The sequence below is a fragment of the Suricata suricatta genome, chromosome 12, assembly GCF_006229205.1.
Source record: "Suricata suricatta isolate VVHF042 chromosome 12, meerkat_22Aug2017_6uvM2_HiC, whole genome shotgun sequence".
Lineage (NCBI taxonomy): Eukaryota > Metazoa > Chordata > Mammalia > Carnivora > Herpestidae > Suricata > Suricata suricatta.
In genome coordinates this window covers 54,794,477-54,813,385 of record NC_043711.1, presented here as the reverse complement: position 1 = coordinate 54,813,385, position 18,909 = coordinate 54,794,477, and positions in this window count along the sequence as shown.

The following is an 18,909-nucleotide window of genomic DNA, read 5'->3' as shown; positions in this document are numbered from 1 at the left end:
CCTCGGAGATGGACGCAGGGGGTCGTGCACCTATGGATTTCCAGCAGAGAGATGTCTGAGTGAGATGTGCGCGTGCATGCACATGTGACGTCACATACCTTTGAGCCACTGATTCTGCAGACGGGACTCGTCTGCTGCCATCTTTCCTGTGTGGTGGGAGCTGGCCAACAGGAAGCTTTCCTGTGTGCCCAGCACACAGCACAAGTGATTGGAGAATGGACCCTTCCACCTGACCCGCTTTGGTCCTGGGGAAAGGACTTGGCCTTCCGACCTCTGCCCTTTGCTCCTGACCAGACTCACCCTCTGTGGTCAGACATGCTGTGGGGAAGTGACGCATTGACTTCCAGGTGCAACAGCATAGCCTTTCTTCATCCGTGAACAAACAGTGCAGCCCAGATAAGAGTAACAGCTGAAGTCAGGATGGTCACAGCGAGGGAGCATGTGTCCCCATGATGCCAGGCACCAAGACATGCTTACCTTACCTCTGTGTGTGTCCCCCAAAGCCCACCGCTCTGAGCCTGCAGTGCCCTGGCTAAGCTGCCCTGGCCAAGGTAAGGCTGACCATGTGTGCAGGGTGGTCTGAGTTGGGGTGGGGGCTCCGGACGCCCCGCCTAATGTGTGCGTTGGCACCTGCCCTGGGTGGGCAGCACCGCCCAGGTCTCTGCTTCCCAGAGGCATCAGCTGGGAGCCGGCGGAGTGAGCGTGGCATGTGGGAAGGATGTGGGCATGGAGGCGACTGTCTCTGGATCCTCACTCTACATTTGGACACGTTTGTTAGAACCTTCTGAGTTCACCCTGCAGGATGGACACGACAGTTCCCAGGTTGCAGTACGGTCGACGAGCAGTCGTGGGAGAGCAAGTGTGACTTTGAACATCAGCAAAGCCCCTTTCTAGGGTGTGAGCCCGTCCCTCGGCTGTGGAGAGGCTGGGGTGCAGGGTCTCCCTTCTGAGCTGTGGCCTGCCCTTGCCCCCCCTCCCCCAGAGTGGGACCCATGAGAACACGGAGAGCTCCACTGAGGTACCTGGCTTGGCTATGGGCCCGGGAGACCCCCATGCCGCCACCTCTGTCACCCTCATGACTTCTATGACTGGAAAAGTAGTGTTTGTCTTGGCCCAGAGGCTAAGAAAGCCGAAGGAGATGCAAGCCAGAGCGCCTCCAACTGTTTAGAATCTAGAGGAGTCTGGATGGTCACAGAGCAGAAATCAAGCCTTAACAGCCTCTGGCACCCTGCCCTGCACCGCACCCCTTCCCCAAGGCACACAGAGGGGAAGGAAGTACCCTTTACTAGCTCTGTATCAGGCAGAACATAGACTAGGCTGCTGTAACTGAGACCCCCAAACACTGTGGCTTACAAGGTAGACCTTTACTTTGCTCTGTTGGAACAGTCTGGAAGTAAGCAGCCTTGGCTGATAGGTGGCTCTGGCATGGGACACCCAGGTTCCTTCTCTCCTGGTGCCCTCCATGCCCTAGGTGCTGGTCCACCATGTCTCACCAGGGTATCAGACAAGCCCACAGAAAGCAGGCAGGGGGCTGCGTGTCCCCTTTCCCCATGAGAGCTCAGGCTAGGGTTTGCCCAGTTGGGCCCAGTCAGGTCTCTTGGGCCAGAACCTAGTCATATGGCTTCATCCATCACAAGGGAAGCTGGAAAATGTGGTCATGCTCTACAGGGTTGTGCACACAGCCAAAATGCAGGGGTTCTACCGTCGGAGAATGAGGGGAGTGCAGGGGCCGCCTCTCTGCTGTGAGCACGTCCTCCATGTCTGGCGATGTGCACAGAGCGGCCCTCCCCAGACCCTGCTCCTGCGCAGCGCAGAAGTCTTGGGGGGCCTGGCAGGTCTCCTGACCCATGGCCTCACCCGAGTCTCAGAACCGGTGTCACTGACAGGTAGGGGACCAACAGTCAGGCTTCTAGGGTGTCACCAAGGGCCACGTGGGAAAGAGGAGCTACGACGCTTTGGCTGACAAGCCAAGGCTGCCAATGGCAGAATCTCGAATCATATGGACAAAGGCAAACAAAACAAAACCCTCACAATGTCATCCATGTGTACGCCTGGATAGGGCCCAGAGTCAGTACGTGCTTCTGCTGTGGACAGAAGATGAAAGACCCTGGTTCCAGGCTTTCAGGGACTCGTAGCCTTTCTTGGGCTCCACGGGTTCAGAGTTCCAAGGCCCAGGGCAGTGGGTACAGACAGGGGAGATGCTGCTGAGAGCCGGCGTCTTAGTGTGGACAGCAGTCGATATGACTGGGGGCTTTGGATGTCATATACGGGGACACAGAGTGAGGACAAGGTTGTCCTCTGTGTGACAAACACCAAGTCTAAGCAGAAAAAGACGCAGATGGACGAGAGCCACATTCAGAAGACTCTGAGGGGGCATGCGGGCTTCCACAGCAGGGCCCCGAAAGGCACCTCTGCAAGGTTCCTGTCACCGTCAGACTCCTGGGAGGCCAGGGGGAGAGCGCAGGGTGAAGGAGAAGAGCAGCTGCGGCGCCGGGGGGCTCAGTCGGTTGAGGGGTTAAGCCTTCAGCTTAAGCTCAGGTCATGATCAGGTGGTTTGTGAGTTCAAGGCCCGCATAACAGCCCAGAGCCTGGAGCCTGCTTCGGATTTTGTGTCTCCTCTCTCTCTCTCTGCCCCTCCCCTGCTCATGCTCTGTCTCTCTCTGTCTCTGTCTCTCAAAACTACATAAACATTAAAAAAATAAAGAAATAGAAGAGCAGCAGGACAGAGTGCAGAGAGAGATGGAAGGGACGAGGGAAGATCGTAGGGAAATAAAGATGGTAATATCAGAGTTCAGGCCTGCCTTGGTACACATACAGCAAGGGGGGTGGAAACACCCGCGCAGATCTTCCAGAACTAGTGGGGAAGGAAGGAAGGAGATACGTAGGTGTGGGGGCAGAAAATACTACGCCAAATAGTTGGATTCCAGGTCAGACTCCAGAAAAATAACATATCTACTAATACGGACACATAGAATACATGAATATATAGCATGTAACATACTAATATGTAACATATGTAACATGCTAACACATAGTGCACTGATATATACTGTATATAATATACTAATATGTAACATATAATACACTAGTATATAGCATATAATACACTAATATGTAACACAATATGTAACCTACTAATATATAATATATGAGTATATAACATATAATAACATGGTAATATATAACATACTAATAAAATATAATACATATTTTTGACTATATACACATGTGATGCAAGCAGAAGACAGGGAAACTATCTCACCCTGGAGGACAGGAAAGCATAGTGGAGGGTCTTAAAGGCATCTAGTTGGCACAAGAGCGCGTGAGCTTGGTTGGTCTCTCTGAACTTTAAAGTCCTTTTCTGTGAAATGGGTGTGATAATGCTGACCTCTGGGCTGGGTGGAGATGGGGCCAGTTATCCGGCCAGAGCATGGTGGACAAGAGGAGGCAACACGTGATAAGGTGGGAAGGAGAAAAGTGCAGCAAGCGAAGAAGGCCTACCGCTGGAGGAAGCAGCTGAGAGGAGGATGGGGAGCTGGGAGCGGCCGCATCACCTAAGGTCCTGCGGTACGGCGGTGGGAAGGGATGCCTGGGGGCCCTGCAGGAAGGAAACTCTTGTGGAAGGAGGTCTAGACCCTGAGACCCAGAAACCTTCCAACCACTGTCGGTCCTTCCCCATCTTACCTCGTCTGCACTGACCTGAGAGCCCTCCAGGCACGACAGCCTGCCAGCATCTGCCTCTGACAGAGACCCGAGGATGCTCCCCAAGGCTGGTCATTGCTCACCTGTTCCCCGTGGCGGTTCTGGGAACTGGGCTCAACTCTGAGCTGAATTCATCTTGGAAAACCCAAGAGCAGTGTCCGGATGGGGCGGCTGCTGGCCCAGGTGAGGAGCGGGATCACCACAGCTCTTGTCGAATGATGACATCAGAGATGGGACCACCTGGGCCATGAGCAGAAGGAAGAGCTAGCGCAAATGCAGGTGGTCATAGTTGGACATATGTAAGAATGAAAATACATTTATGTAAGGATGAGTCTAAATACTTGCAAAGGGTTTTTCAAATTTAAAGGCAGATGTCGGGGCACCTGGGGGGCTCTGTTGAGTGTCCAACTTTGGCTCAGGTCATGATGGCGCAGCTTGCGGGTTTGAGCCCCACATCGGGCCCTGTGCTGACAGCTCAGAGCATGGAGCCCGCTTCGGATTCTGTGTCTCCCTCTCTCTCTGCCCTTCCCCTACTCACAGTCCATCTCTCTGTCTCTCAAAAATAAATAAACATTAAAAAAATTTTTTTAATGCAGATGTCAAATCAAACACAGTTGCAGAAAGAGAAGGAACGTTTGCAGCAAAGAAGTAATAATGGAATGCCTTACCTGGCTCTAGAGCCCCACAACAGACCCGAAGTTGTGTAGTGCTTGAAGTGGGTCTCTCATGAACCACCTCCTTCCCAAAGAAGAGCATTTTACATCAGTCGCATTTCTTGATATCCTATTTTAGATTTCCCTCTTCCTTGAGAAGGCTTTTCTTGTGCACACAATGAACAAACAAAATGCCATTTCTATTGGGTAAATTGGTAACGGGTTGGACAACTGACCCCAGTGAGCTCAGCTTGAAAGAGGAAAGAGTGCCCCTTGTCTGGTCCCACAGCAGAGTGGGTGCTGGGTCCCACGGAAGCCTCTGGACAAAAATGCGACCACTCATGCTGCCTTGGGCTGCTACAGGACAAGTGGGTGACTGACTCCCTTCCCCCCAAACAGAGGACGTTCCAGACTTGTGACTGCACCATGCAGAGTTCTGGTTCCCACCTTGGGGGCTGGAGGTGTGGCCCCTCCCTGTGTGTCAGCTGGAGGGGGGCTCTTGGGGTACTGACATGTTGAGAAGTGGAAGTCCTATCTTCATCTCTCTGCCACTCTGCTCCAGAGCTGATGGACTTTGCTAGAAATTTGGGTGCACGGCTGGAAACTCATGCCCCCTCCTGGGCTGAGAGCCACTGACGCCCTGCACAGACTTCCCATGGTGGGGAGAGTTGAGCCTCGGGGGACGCCCATGCCCTCCTCCCACACCAGCGCACACGTTTGTCAAGTAGTGACGACGGCTCTCAGCAGTTCAGCAGACTCTGCTCTCTACCACAGCCCCACTCTGTCATGCTTGACCCCTCCACTGGGTATGAGAGTCCAGCCACTCTGGTGAGTGCCATCAGCGTGACTTTTCTTGGAAGTTTGTGGGGTCCCACAGCCCCGATGGCTTCTCGTGGAAAATACTTCAACATATTTTGTTGAAATAATGTAATAAAATAAATTATAACATATACTAAGTTATATTATATTATTTATAGCATATAAACAAACGTGAATATGTTATATAATATAATAATATAACATATATTCTAATACATAAAATACAATATACTAGTATATAACATAAAATACATAATATATATACTAATGTAACTATAATGCAATGCTGTAACATAACTAAATAGCATATAACTATCTGCACACATAGTTTAAAGAGCACAACTGTATTATATACTGTTATTTATCATTTAAATAATAGAACTATATGATATATAATACAACCAAAGACTCTAACTGTATGTAACTGTCACATGTGCTGTGAGGCACCCAGGGACTTGCTTCTTGAATCGTCCCCTGACTACCTAATAAGCATCTTGCTCTTCCTCTCAGAACATCAAATTCCCCACCTCTTTAAATACACAGAAAAATTTAGACCCAGACTCTGGGTTCCTATAACCTCTCCTTGCCTCAATTTCCCCATCTGTGTGGGACCATGATGGTATCTCTCTCACAGGGTCAGTGTACAGACAAAATGAGTTAAAGCGGAAAATGCTCTTAGAAGAGCCTCTGGCAGGGGGCATTTTATCACTACCCATCGCTCCCTGAGTGTTCCCTCAGTGTCCCCATCCACTTCACCCCAAGAGGTGAAATAAGGCATTTCTGCTACGTGAACACAGTACCCTTCCCATACACCTTTTCCTCGAATTGCACATTCCCCAGCACCAGCACCTCGGTGTCTAGTGTGCAGACGGGTCTAGCAGAGGGCAAGCTCATTCCCTCGGCAAAAGGGTCGTGGGGCCCTATTTAGTCAGTGTCTTCTCAGTGTTTGTTCACAGACCATTCAATGCTTAACGCTAGGGAGAACTATAAGCCAATGTGTTCACGCCACTGCTGATTAAGTATCAAGCAATAAACAAGATAAAGCTAATCAGAAATCGTAGTGGCTTTAAAGGGTCACGTACGTCTCACGGGTTTTATTTGCATTCTCCTTGAACAGGAAGCTCGTCGTTGGACTGTTTTCTTCAATGCCAGACACCGAGGAAAACTACTTAGGCGTGAATTCTCTCTCATCAGCACTTTTTCCACCCCCACAGAGGCGAAGGCCTGCAGCCCACGAGAAGGACCCCAAGTATATGCCCTGGTCCCGCGGGGCCCGAGACCTGAGGACAGTGGCCTGTCTCCAGGGGTAGTTGTGCTCTTGGACAATGAGGCAGTTGAGCCTCACTTAAAATGCCAGGTGGGTATTTTGGGCACCTTCTGGTGGGGGCTGGTGACTGTCGAGTTTCTGTCCCTGGAGCTGAGGGTGAGGGGGTGTCTTAAGTGCTTCCTTTCCTCTCCCTCCATGCCCTGCCACCATGTTGACACTGGGCTTCTGTGGGCAGGGGCATGCTGGTCCTGAAATCCATTCATGCCAATGCACATCGGCTTCCACCTCCCTGCTGTTCCGATGAGAAGGATGCTAGACAGATTTACAGTGTCTAGAAAACTGTTCTCAGGCTGCCAGAGACACTGGGTCCCCTAATGGCACTTGTGTTCACAGACAGCAGCACACTCCCGGCGCACGCACAAGCCTAAACACACCCTGGGCACTGTTTGCCAAGACCTCACCAATGACAAAAACAACAAAGGGGAACAGCGATAGCAAAGGAAGAAATGGGGTCGTGTGACTGTATATGATGGGATTATCCAGACAGGAGACAATCAACTGGAGGTCTATCAGAATTCATGACTGCTTATGAAGTGGCCAGATGCAAGAGAAACATGTGGAATTGGATTACCTACACATCATTGTGTCAGCTTGCAATTGCTGCATAATGACCCGCCTCAAAACTCAGTGCCCCAAACAGCAGTGATTTAACATTATAGCTGTTGCACCTGTCCGCCGACTGGGGGTCCGCCAATCCAGGCTGGCCTCACGCGTGTGTCTGTGGTTCAGCGGGAAGTTCTGCTCCAACTTGGGCTGGGCGTGGGCGGTTTAGGGGGACCTCTGCTCTACATGTCACTCATTCTCTCGTGGGCCCAGTGGGGACCACCCCGTTTTCATGGTGAGGGCGGAGCTAGGACCCTACACGGAAGAACTCACCATGCTGGCCCCTGGCCATGCTGAAGGCAAGAGCGCAAGCTTGCGTTTCTAACTTCGACTCACTTCCCATCCACTACATCCCGTTGAGGGATGCAGGACGTGTGGTCAGGCCTCAGGGGGCGGGACCGGTTACCCCTACTCTATGTGAAAACATACGACGTCACGTGGCAAAGGGCATGCACAAACGGAGCCAGCATCACGGGTGCCAATGATGCAGTAAAAAAAAAAAACAACTAAAGCTGCAACAATAAACAGCATTCATGACTTTCATAACAGCAAGAAAAATCACAAACGACATGGCAGTAAACTGATTAAAAATGTGTAAGAACAGGGGCGCCTGGGTGGCTCAGTCCGTTAAGCGTCCGACTTTGGCTCAGGTCATGATCTTGCAGTTCGTGGGTCAAGCCCCACGTCGGGGCTCTGTGCTGACAGCTAGTTCAGAGCCTGGAGCCTGCTTCGGATTCTGTGTCTCCCTCTCTCTGCCCTTCCCCTGCTTGTTCACTGTCTCTGTCTTTCAAAAATAAATAAGTGTTAAAAAATAAAGTAAAAGTTTTTTAAATATGTAAGAATATATGATAAAACTTTAATGGAAAACATAAAAAGATTAGTCTTTTTAAGTGGACTCAAGAAAGTTGCTTACCATTTCCCCTCTATCAGAGAGTCAGTTTTGTTAAGATTCCCATTTTCTGTCATATTAATCCACAATTCAGTGCAATTCCAGTACAAATCCTAAGAGGACTGATTTTAATGGAACTTAACTTGATTTTTAATATTTATCTAGGCATGTAAATGTACAAGAGTGTCATACAATTTTGCATCACAGTGATGGTAGGGACAGTGGCCCGCATTAGGAAGTATGGAAAAATCCTAGACAAGTAAGAGAGGTTTTTTTTTAATGTTTTATTTTTATTATTGAGACAGAAACAGAACATGAGTAGGAGAGGGTCAGAGAGAGAGGGAGACACAGAATCCAAAGCAGGCTCCAGGCTCTGAGCTGTCAGCACAGAGCCCGACGTGGGGCTCAAACCCACGAACCATGAGATCATGATCTGAGCCAAGGTCGGATGCTTAACTGACCGAGTCACCCAGGCGCCCTGTAAGAGAGTTTTAAAATGTGATATTAAAATAGACAAAGGCAAATAAATCACAAAGCAGAGTAAGGATTCTAGGAAAAGACATTAAGTATATTTGGGATTTAATGTGAGAATCATTTAATACATGGCAGAGGAAAACTGATTATTCAGAGGACCAAGGAAAGATAAAGTTTATCACACCCCATACACACAAAATTCATTCCAGATTAAAGGGCCAACCACAAACACTGAATTATTAAGTACAAGAAATAAAAGAACAGAAGTCATAATGGAAATGATAGATATGTTTGACACCAACATTTAAGATCTTGATTTAAGAATAGACACCAGAGATAAAGTTAGAAGGACAAGTATTAGATATGGAGAGAAATATGTGAGTAGTGATCCAAATATATCTGGAATGCAGAGAAGTGTTCCATAAATTACCGAGTAAGAGGTAAAAATTCCAAAAGAAAAATGTGCAATGGATATAAGCCAGTAACTTGTGGAAAAAGAAATGCCATGTGGCAAATAAGGAGAGGAGAAGATGTTGGACTTTGTAAATACATGGGAAAATAAAAATAACAATATACCCTATTTATGCAGGCTAGAATGAAAACATGCGCAAGATTGGCCATCAGCAACACTCCCAGGGGGGAGGTGACTGCTCTCATCACACTGTTGACTGCAGCACAATTGTTTTTTGGAGGAAATTATAGAAGAATTTATCAAAGTTTAAAATATATATGCTCTCTGACCTAGCAAACCCATTATTAAAAATCTGCATATGGAGGGCACTATGCTAAGTGAACTAAGTCAGACAGAGAAAGATACTGTAAGATCCTAGTTAGATGTGGAATCAAAGAAAGAAAAAAGCTAAATTCAGAAGAGGTCAGAGTTGGCACCCGAGGCTTGGGTGGTGGGAGGGGGGAATTGGGGAAGGAGGGCCCAAAGGTACACACTGACAGTAATAAATAAGGACTAAGGAGGTAGCAAAGAGCCTGGGACTGTGGTGAACACTGGTATACTTGCAAGTTGTTCAGAGACTAAATCCCAAGACGTCGCATCACAAAGAATAAACCATTTTTTTCTTTCCTTTTTTTGTTTATCTATCTAAGATGATGGACGTTAACTACTGTGGTAAGCATGTCGTGATAAGTGAAAGGCAAATCATCATGCTGTATGCCTTAAACTTACAGTGTTGGGCATCAGTTACACCTCAAAACTGAAGGGAAAGAGGACACTTAAGAAATATATCTTAAAAGTCCACAGACAGGGGCGCCGGAGGGGCTCGGTTGGTTGAGTGTCCAACTTTGGCTCAGATCATGATCTTGGCAGTTTATGGGTTTGAGCCCTGCATGGAGCTCTGTGCTGACAGCTTGGAGCCTGGAGCTACTTCAGATTCTGTGTCTCCCTCCCTTTCTGCCTCTCCCCTGTTTGCGCTCTGTCTGTCTCTCTCTCTCTCTCTCAAGAAATCCACATACAAAGATAAGTGTACAGGTTTGTTCTTTTTTTTAATGTTTATTTATTTTTTGAGAGAGAAAGAGAATGCACAGACATAAGCCGGGAAGGGGGGCAGAGAGAGGGGCACAGAGGATCCAAAGCAGGCTTTGCATTGATAGCAGCGAGCAAGCTGTGGGGCTCAAACTCTTGAACTGTGAGATCATGACCTGAGCTGAAGTGGATGTTCAACGGACTGAGCCACCCAGGTGCCCTCAACTGTGTTCTTTAAAAATTTTTTTTAAATGTTTATTTATTTTTGAGAGAGAGTTAGCAAGCAGGGGAGGGGCAGAGAGAGAGGGAGACAGAATCCGAAGCAGGCTCCAGGCTCCCAGCTGTCAGCACAGAGCCCAATGCAGGGCTTGAACTCACAAACTGCTAGATCGTGATCTCAGCCAAAGTCCGTCGCCTAACCAACTGAACCACCCAGGCACCTCTGTTCTTTTTCACATTATTTATTACTGCCGACAATGGGGGACAATCTAAAAGCCTACTAATAGAGAACTGGGTTTACCCCAATTCAGGGCACCCAGAAATTAGCTCTTTACTTGGTTGGGAGTGAAATGGTCATAATTAGATACAATTTACTATATAAAAATTATCCATAGGGTTTTAATTTTTAGGATCACCCAGTATATAGAGGATAGAAGGCCTGGTTAAGGTGGGGAGACCCAATTAAGGTGCAAATATCTGTGACATGAGTGTCACTGACGAACATGTGACAGGATTTGAAGAGGCATGCTCAGGGGAGAACACAAGCCTTGAGTCATGGAGTGAGTCCAGTTCCTGCAGGAACATCTCCTTTATCAGCAGAATACAACTGGAATCTAACCACTCCTCCCACTCACGGGGGCCCAAGCTGCCCCTGACCTCTGACACGGACTACTGCAGTAGCTCCCACTGCTCTCCTTGATGTGGCCTGACACCCATAACTCAGCAACCAGAAAGATCCAGATAAAATCTGTCTGATGGTATCTCTCCTATGCTCAGAAACTCCCAGGGGTTCCTGTGTTTCACTCAGAGGAAAAGGAAGACATAAAGCCCTACAAGGGGGTCCGCCCTACCCGGTACCGACTTCATCCACTCCAGTCTACTCTGCCCATCTGGGAAAATGGTCAACTCCCACCTTGTGGGCTTTGCAGGGACTGTTCCCTCTGTCTGCAGCGCTCTTCCCCCACTTGCACCACGAATCCTTCCTCGCCTCCTTCAGCCTATGCTGGGATGTTACGGCACAGGAAAGGACTTCAGTTGCTAGTTTGTGTCTACCTTCATGCCCTGAGTCTTGAGAAACACACCCTCCATATGTAAGGAGTTCATAGGGCGAGCTGAGAGCATGGCACTTGTGCTGTCTTCGCAACTCCTGTGAATCTAAAATGTTTCCGAATAAAAACAAACAGAAGTTACACCCGCTAGCGCTCCTTCTCCCTCTGGGTTCTGGATCTTTCTCCACAGCACTTAGCACTTGATTTACTTGTGTGTTTATTCCCTGCTAGACTGCTCTCTGTGGTCAAAGTTTGTCATAAACCAACATCCTACAACACGTCGTATTAATCTATAAAGTCTAGATTCTGGGCACCACATATTTAATGGTAAGTTGTTTACCATTAATACCTGTTTGATTCATTCCCAAATGTTTGCGGTCATAAATGTTGCTGTAAACATTTAGCATATAGAGCGTCTTGCACTCATAGTTTCATACACAGATTTTTTTAAGTTTATTTATTCTGAGGGAGAGAGAAAGCATGTGCATGTGCACGTGCGTACACACACGCACACACACACACTATGCAGGGGGGGAGGGGCAGAGACAGAGGGAGAGAGAATCCCAAGCAGGCTCAGTGCTCTCAGTGCAGAGCCTGATGCAGGGCTCGATCCCGCAAACTGTGAGATCATGACTTGAGCTGAAATCAAGAGTCAGACGCTTAACTGAGCCACCAGTTGCCCCCTCATACACAGATTTTTAATGGTAGGTTTGCTGGCTCAAAGGTAGGCACATTTTAAATTTTGATAACTTGCCAAATTATCATCTCGAAAACAATTGTGCTGGAAACATGATTGACTTATGTATTCATTTTGTTATCTGTTCTTCACTAAAGCATAAACTCCTTGGAATCAAAAAACAGGGAACAGTGCTGTAAGTTCAGCTCCCAGAACAAGTATTTGTTGAGCAAATGAAGCGGGTAGCAGTAGGGGCTATTGCTAAAATGGACGGGATAAGATAGAGAGGTTTAAAATATTATTCGAAGTTATAAAGGTAGTGTGGTGGACAGAATAATGGTCCCCCAAAGATGTCCACACCCTAATCTCCAGAACCTGGGGATATATTCCTTTGCACAGCCAAAGGGACTCTGTAGCCGTGATTCTGATAAGGGTCTCAACCTGGGGAGGTGATCCTGGATCATCTGCTGCGCCTGATGACATCACCAGGGTCTATATAAGAGGTCAGAAGGGGATGTGACAATGGAGGAAGGTTCAGGGGGAGAGTCTGGAGGATGCTGCTGGCTTTGAAGATGGAGGGAGGACGTGAGTGGCTCCGGAAGCCGGAAAGGCAAGAGACCAGATGGGACACCGCCCTCTCCACACTTCTTTCTCGGACTTGTCACCTCCAGAACCGTGTGAGAACACACCGATGCAGTTTTCAGCCACCAAGTTCATGGCAATTTGTTACAGCAGCAGTAGGAAGCTAACCCAGGTACGAGGAGAAAAGGTAAAATAAATATGTAAGTCCCAAACAAGAGCTGCAGAGGAGGTGGGAAGAGGGGGGTGGGAAGGGAAGGCTGCCAATGCCGCATCTTTCCTAAGGGAACTGGCAGAGTCCAGAGTCAGCCACTCCGGACGCAAGATCAGTTAAGCTCGGATGCGGCCCCTTGGAAGGATGAAAACCAGACAGGTAAAGGAGGCCCCTGGAAGAGGGCCGGGAGTGGGGGTTGGGGGGCAGTGGTCACCTGCCCTCTTTGGTCTTTGGCACTCATGGATTCATTATCATGGGAGCATCTGACTGCCATAAAAAATGCACTTTTAAATCATGCTCCTGGAGCACCAGGGTGGCTCTCTTTGTTGACTCTTGATTTCAGCTCAGGTCATGATCCCAGTGTTGTGGGATGAAGACCCATGTTGGGTTTGGTGCTGAGCATGGAGCCTGCTTAAGATACTCTCTCTCTCTCAGTCTGCCCCTCCCCTGCACACGCATGCTCTCTCTCTCAAATTAGAAAATAAACAAACAGGGGCACCTGAGTAGTGGTTCAGTTAGTTAAGTGTCCAGCTTTGGCTCAGGTCATGATCTCATGGTTTGTGAGTTCGAGCCCTGCATCAGGCTCTGTGCTGACAACTCAGAGCCTGGAGCCTGCTTCAGAGTCTGTGTCTTCCTCTCTCTGCCCTTCTCTTGCTCACACTCTGTCACTCTCTCTCTCTCTCAAAAATAAATAAACATTAAAAAAATTTTAAACAAACAGCCTGCTCTTGCATCAGTGCTCTGGAGAAGTGACAATGTGTTCTCAGCAGTGCATTTCTGGGAGTCCAGTGGCCGCAGAAAGGCACAGGCAGACCGGAGCTGCCTCTTTCTACCGGGAAGACATTGTGCCTGGGCCTCTGACAGCTTCCCAGGGCACTGCGCAGGAAGGCAGAAGGTACCATGCAGGCACCATGTCCAGGAGGCAAGGACTTGGCCCCTGATACCCCATCCCTCAACCACTGAGACTGGACTGACTGCCAACTTTACCCAGGCCCAAGGGGGCGCCTGTGTTCTCCAGGCCTTTCTGCTGGAGCGTTCCAGCTGAGGCCACACTTGCATGCGTGCGTGTGTAGCCAGGTAAGTTGAGGCACGAGTGAGGCATGTGTGTGCAAGCATATGTGCTCCTTTGTGTGTGTGCCCAGGGCTGCACTGAATATGCACATGTGAGTGTGCACGGGCTCTTGTGTGGGTGCGTGTGCGTTCACGTATGTGCCTTTGTGCACGGAGAGCACACGGTGGCCTTGCTGCCAACTTCAGCTCCTGGCCACATTTTGTTTGATCTCATGATTCAAAAACTCAGAGCTAGTATTTAAAAATAAGGTTTTAGGGGTGCCTGGGTGGCTCAGTCGGTTGAGAGTCTGACTTCGGCTCAGGTCATGATCTCACTGTCCGTGGGTTTGGGCCCCAAGTTGGGCTCTGTGCTGACAGCTCGGAGCCTGGAGCCTGTTTCTGATTTTGTGTCTCCTTCTCTCTCTGCCCTTCACCTGCTTGTACTCTGTCTCTCTCTGCCTCTCAAAAATAAATAAACATTTTTTTAAAAAACCAAAATAAAAAAATAAAAGTAAGGCTATACATACAAATCTACACGTTCAGTTTCTTGCGAAAAGTAATAGGACAGTACACGGCCCTGTTTCTGAAGGGCATCTCCCAACTGTAACCCATAGGCTCTGTCCTGACTTTCTAGAGGGGTCATGTGACCTCCAGGGTGTCAGAGTCCTCACCACTCCCTATTGTCTCACATGTTGCCTGCCTGGCCCATCTATGTTACTTCTTTGGCTCTCACAGGAATTTGAGATCATTTGACCAAATCCGGAAAATTTAGTAGCAAGTTTCAGCCTGGCCTAGTGTGCACCCCCACCTCAACCTGGGCAGCTTCCACACTCCTGCCTTCATTCACTTTCAGCCACTTTGCCCACATGGTCACCCTGCCCACATGCTCACAGCATCTCCTGGTACTGTCTCCCTAGTCCGCTATGCCCCCCTTACCCTGTGTCTTGACTGGAGTCTTACTCTTTCTTCAGCAGCACTTCAGATGGGCCCCCTCCTCTGGGAGGTCTTCCCAGATCTCCCCTGGCCATCAGTCACTCCTTCTCTTCTCCCTGGCCTGTGATGCTTTACTGCCGATCATACTGGTGGCTAGTGTACGTGGAAAGGTCATCTTCTGAGCTGGGATTAGAAATCCTCCAAGGCAGAGAAGTATCTTTTTTTGGGAAAACCTTTGCTAGGTCCAGGGTATGAGGGAGGAGGCACAATTGTAATTAGGAGCCAAATCACTCAAATCAAAGAAGGAACTCCTAAAACACAGCCATAAGAGAAGGAACAGTCTGATTTAAAAAATGGGCCAAAGACCTGAGGAGACACCTCATCAAAGAAGACACACAGATGCCAGGTCGGTATATAAAAAGATGCTCCCCATCATCTACCATCAGGGAAAGCAAATTAAAATGGCAGTGAGACACCACCGCATGCCTATTAAAGTGGCTAAATTCCAGGACACTCGCGAGCCAAGTGCTAGAGAGGATGTAGAGCCACAGAAACTCCCATTCCTTGCTGGTGGGAATGCAAAATCATGCAACAACTTTGGAAGGCAGCTTGGCAGTTTCTTATAAAACCAAACAAGCTCTTGCTATAAGATCCAGCAATCGCACTTCCTGGTATTTACCCAAATGGACTGAAAACTTATGTCTACACAACATCCTGCACATGGGTGTTTACCAGACTTGTTCATCGTTGCCAACACTTGGAAGTCACCAAGACAGTCTTCTGCAGGTGAATGGATAAGCCGTATGGCCATCATACAATGGGATGTCATTCAGTACTGAAAAGAAATGAGCTGTCAAAGCCATGTAGAGACATGGAGGAAACTTAGGGGCACAGGTGAAAGAAGCCAGTCCGAAAAGGATACACACTGTATGATTCCAACTATATGACGTGCTGGGGAAGGAAAACCTACAGAGAGCACGAAAAGATCAGTGGTGCTGGGGGTTGGGAGGTGGTGGGGGGAGGGACGATTAGAGCACAGGTTCCTAGGGCAGTGAAACTACTCTGTGTGATACCATAATGATGGATACATGTCATCATTCGTTTGTCCAAACACACAGAATGTACAACGCCTGCGTGAACCATGGACCTTGGGTGATAATGATGTGTTGGTGTAGGTTTATCAATGATAACAAATGTACCACTCTGGTGCAAGACGTTGAAAACACGAGAGGCGGTGCATGCGTGGGAGGACAGGGGATACAGGGCAACTCTGTACATTTTACTAAATTTTGCTATGAACCTAAAGTTGCTATAAAAATAAAGATTATTGGGGCACCTGGGAGGCTCAGTCAGTTAAGTGACCGACCTCAGTTCAGGTCATGATCTCACGGTTTGTGAATTGGAACCCTGAGTGGGGCTCTATGCTGACAGCTCAGAGCCCAGAACCTGCTTCGGATTCTGTGTCTCCTTCTCTCTCTGCCCTACTTCCCCTGCTGAACTCTCTGTCTCCCTGTATCTCAAAAATAAACATTAAAAAATATAAATAAAGCTTATTAGTTAAAAGCAATAAACAAAAAACCAAGTTGAGTCGTGTCTTAAAAGGGAAGTAAACTCTAAAACCAGCTCAGAAAATGAAATCCCAGTTAGCCAAAATTACTTTTGAGAGTCTTCTTCAATCATCCAAAGAGCACAGTGTGTCCTGTATACCGGCCACTTTGGGCACTGATGTTGCCTCTGTCTGTACGGCCGTCACAGATCTATTTCCCTTCAAGTTGGGTAGAATTGTAGTTGGCTTGCATCTAGAGGCAATTATTTTGTATGATAAATACATGTCTCTCAATGTGAGGATCCCTGTAAGTGAGGCTGGAAAGTCACTCTGAGAACTGGAGCCAGAACTGGAAGCGCACCTTCTGGTTCACGGGTATGGATGATCCCACACAATCCAAATTAATGCGTAGTTTTCTCCCTCAGCTTTGGGAACTGCTGCAGGGTGAGAGGAGTCCTCAGAATGAGGTTGAAGTCAAGTTGCTTGGCATGATACAATGGAGGAATTTGTTGGAGGAGTAAGACCAGATGGAAAGATGGAGAGGGGTGCGTGAAGGCAGAAAGAATTACGGTGAATTTGGAGAGAGGAGCCATTTCTTTGCATGTCCAGGTTGGTGCTGTGTAAAGCAGAGCCAGCTAGCCCTGAACTGGGGGCTTAGAACACAAAAACAGTGATGTTTTCCCCTTGGATGTTTGTAGATATATTTGGAAGGGATTTGAATGCCTACAAGACATAGAATTGGGGATGTAGAGTCAGTGCTAATTAGATCTCAGAGCAGAGGGCAGCCCAGGTGATAACTAGTCTACCTGTTTGGCTCAGTGGGATTGTTGCCCCATAGTGAAGGTGGGAAGGAAAGTGGATAAAATCTAGAGGAACTCCTGGTGCTTCCAGATCTTATTGTGAAATTTAGTGGACAATCTGGGATTTAGGGGTAAGATCAAGAAGTTTCCTAGAAGCTGGTGGAGGGCACAGGGCCTGGGCCAGGAAGGGAAGGTCACAATCACAGGCAGCAGCCATGGCATCATGGTCAGTTGCTGAAATGAGGATAAGGCCACATGTGCATGTTTTTCATTGTTAGGTTATGGAGATGCTTGTATAGAGTAACTTTCCTTTTCTTCCCCCTCTTTCTCTCATTGATGTGTTTGGGAGGCTCTGTAAACTTTTGGGAGGCTAAACTTTGCATTTCCTCCATAGGTCCAGTATATTAAGATAGGACAATGATGGCTGGAGGAGATGCAGTCATCACTCAGGAGTTTGGGTTTGGAGCTGAGGTCACCAGCTGAGTGTGTTGGCCAGTCAAAGGGGTGGACCGTGCTGGGCAGTCTGTCCTGGAAACCCAGCATCGTCCTTCCTTCCTCAGGTTGAGGAATTTTATTCTGTGTGACACTTGCTTATCTTGAATCTGGGCAGGCTATGGGGCTAGGACCTATGTGTGACCAAGCTGTATTAACTTTCTGGGTCTTCACAGAAGCCCAGTGAGGTGGGTATGACTGTGGCTGTCCCCACTGTGTAGATGATGAAGTGGAAGTGACTTGCCCAGGGTCACCACTTCAGTTATCTTGCGACATAACAAGCCACCCTAAAACTTGGTGTCTTCAACAACACTTGCATGACCTCCCACGATGCTGTACATTGACTGGGCTCAGCTAGGTGATGGGCCTCTGGTCTCACTTGAAGGTCTCATGCTCAGATGGTGGCTGGGCCTGGAATCTCCAAGTGGGCTCCATGTTCACATGCTGGTGGGGACAGCTGGCAACCTGGGGGTGTCCTTTGTCTCCACTTTGGCTTTGGCTTCTTGATGTGGGTACTGGATCCCAAGAGTATGAAATGGAGGCCATCAGGCCCTCTTCAGGCTTCAAGCAAAGATGGCACAATATCATCTCCACCACTCTACCAGCGGAAGTGAGTGGGCCGCTCAGAGTTGCAGGTGTGACTGCTGGGAGGTGAGGCTCATAGGAGTCATCTCTGGAGACCTTAGTCTCACAGTGAGGGAGAGACAGCAGCAGATCCCAGCCACGCCCATGCTCATGGCAATACTCCAAATGCCTTCACTGCACCCAGAGTGCCTCTGTGCAGACACTTGGTGTTTAGTGGAGGGCAGTACACAAAATGTGTGGAGGGGTGTTACAGTTTTCATACATGCCACCAGGGAACCCTCTGGAGTGGGTAGCAGTCCCCCAAAAGATATGGCCATGTCCAAACTCCAGGAATCTGTGAATGTGACCTTACTTGGAGGATGGAATTAAGTCCAGGTTCTCAAGACAAGATCACCATGGGTTATCTGGGTGGGCCCTAAATCCAGTGACAAGTGCCCTTGCAGGAGACAGAAGAGGAGGAGACACAGAGAAGAGGAGATGGCCCCATGAAGAGGGAGGCGAGCTGGAGCTGGCAAAGGCTGACAGAGGTGGGGAGGACCTGAGCCCGGAGCCTCTGTGGGGAGCACAGCCCACACACCTTGATCCTCAGCTTGTAAGCCCCCAGTATGGGGGGTCGGCCCTAGGAAGTGGGTTCCACCTCCAGACACCTCCAGGTCAAAGTGAATTGGACTGCTTAGCTGGAGAAGGTCTCAGGTCTTCTGAGCTTTCTTCTGCTTTCCAGGGCCTTCGGTGGGGATTCTTCTGGTCCTGCTGAGAGGACACTCAGCCCTTTCTTGACTCTAGGCATTCCTGAATTTGGAGACCCTAAGGAGGATGCAGGGG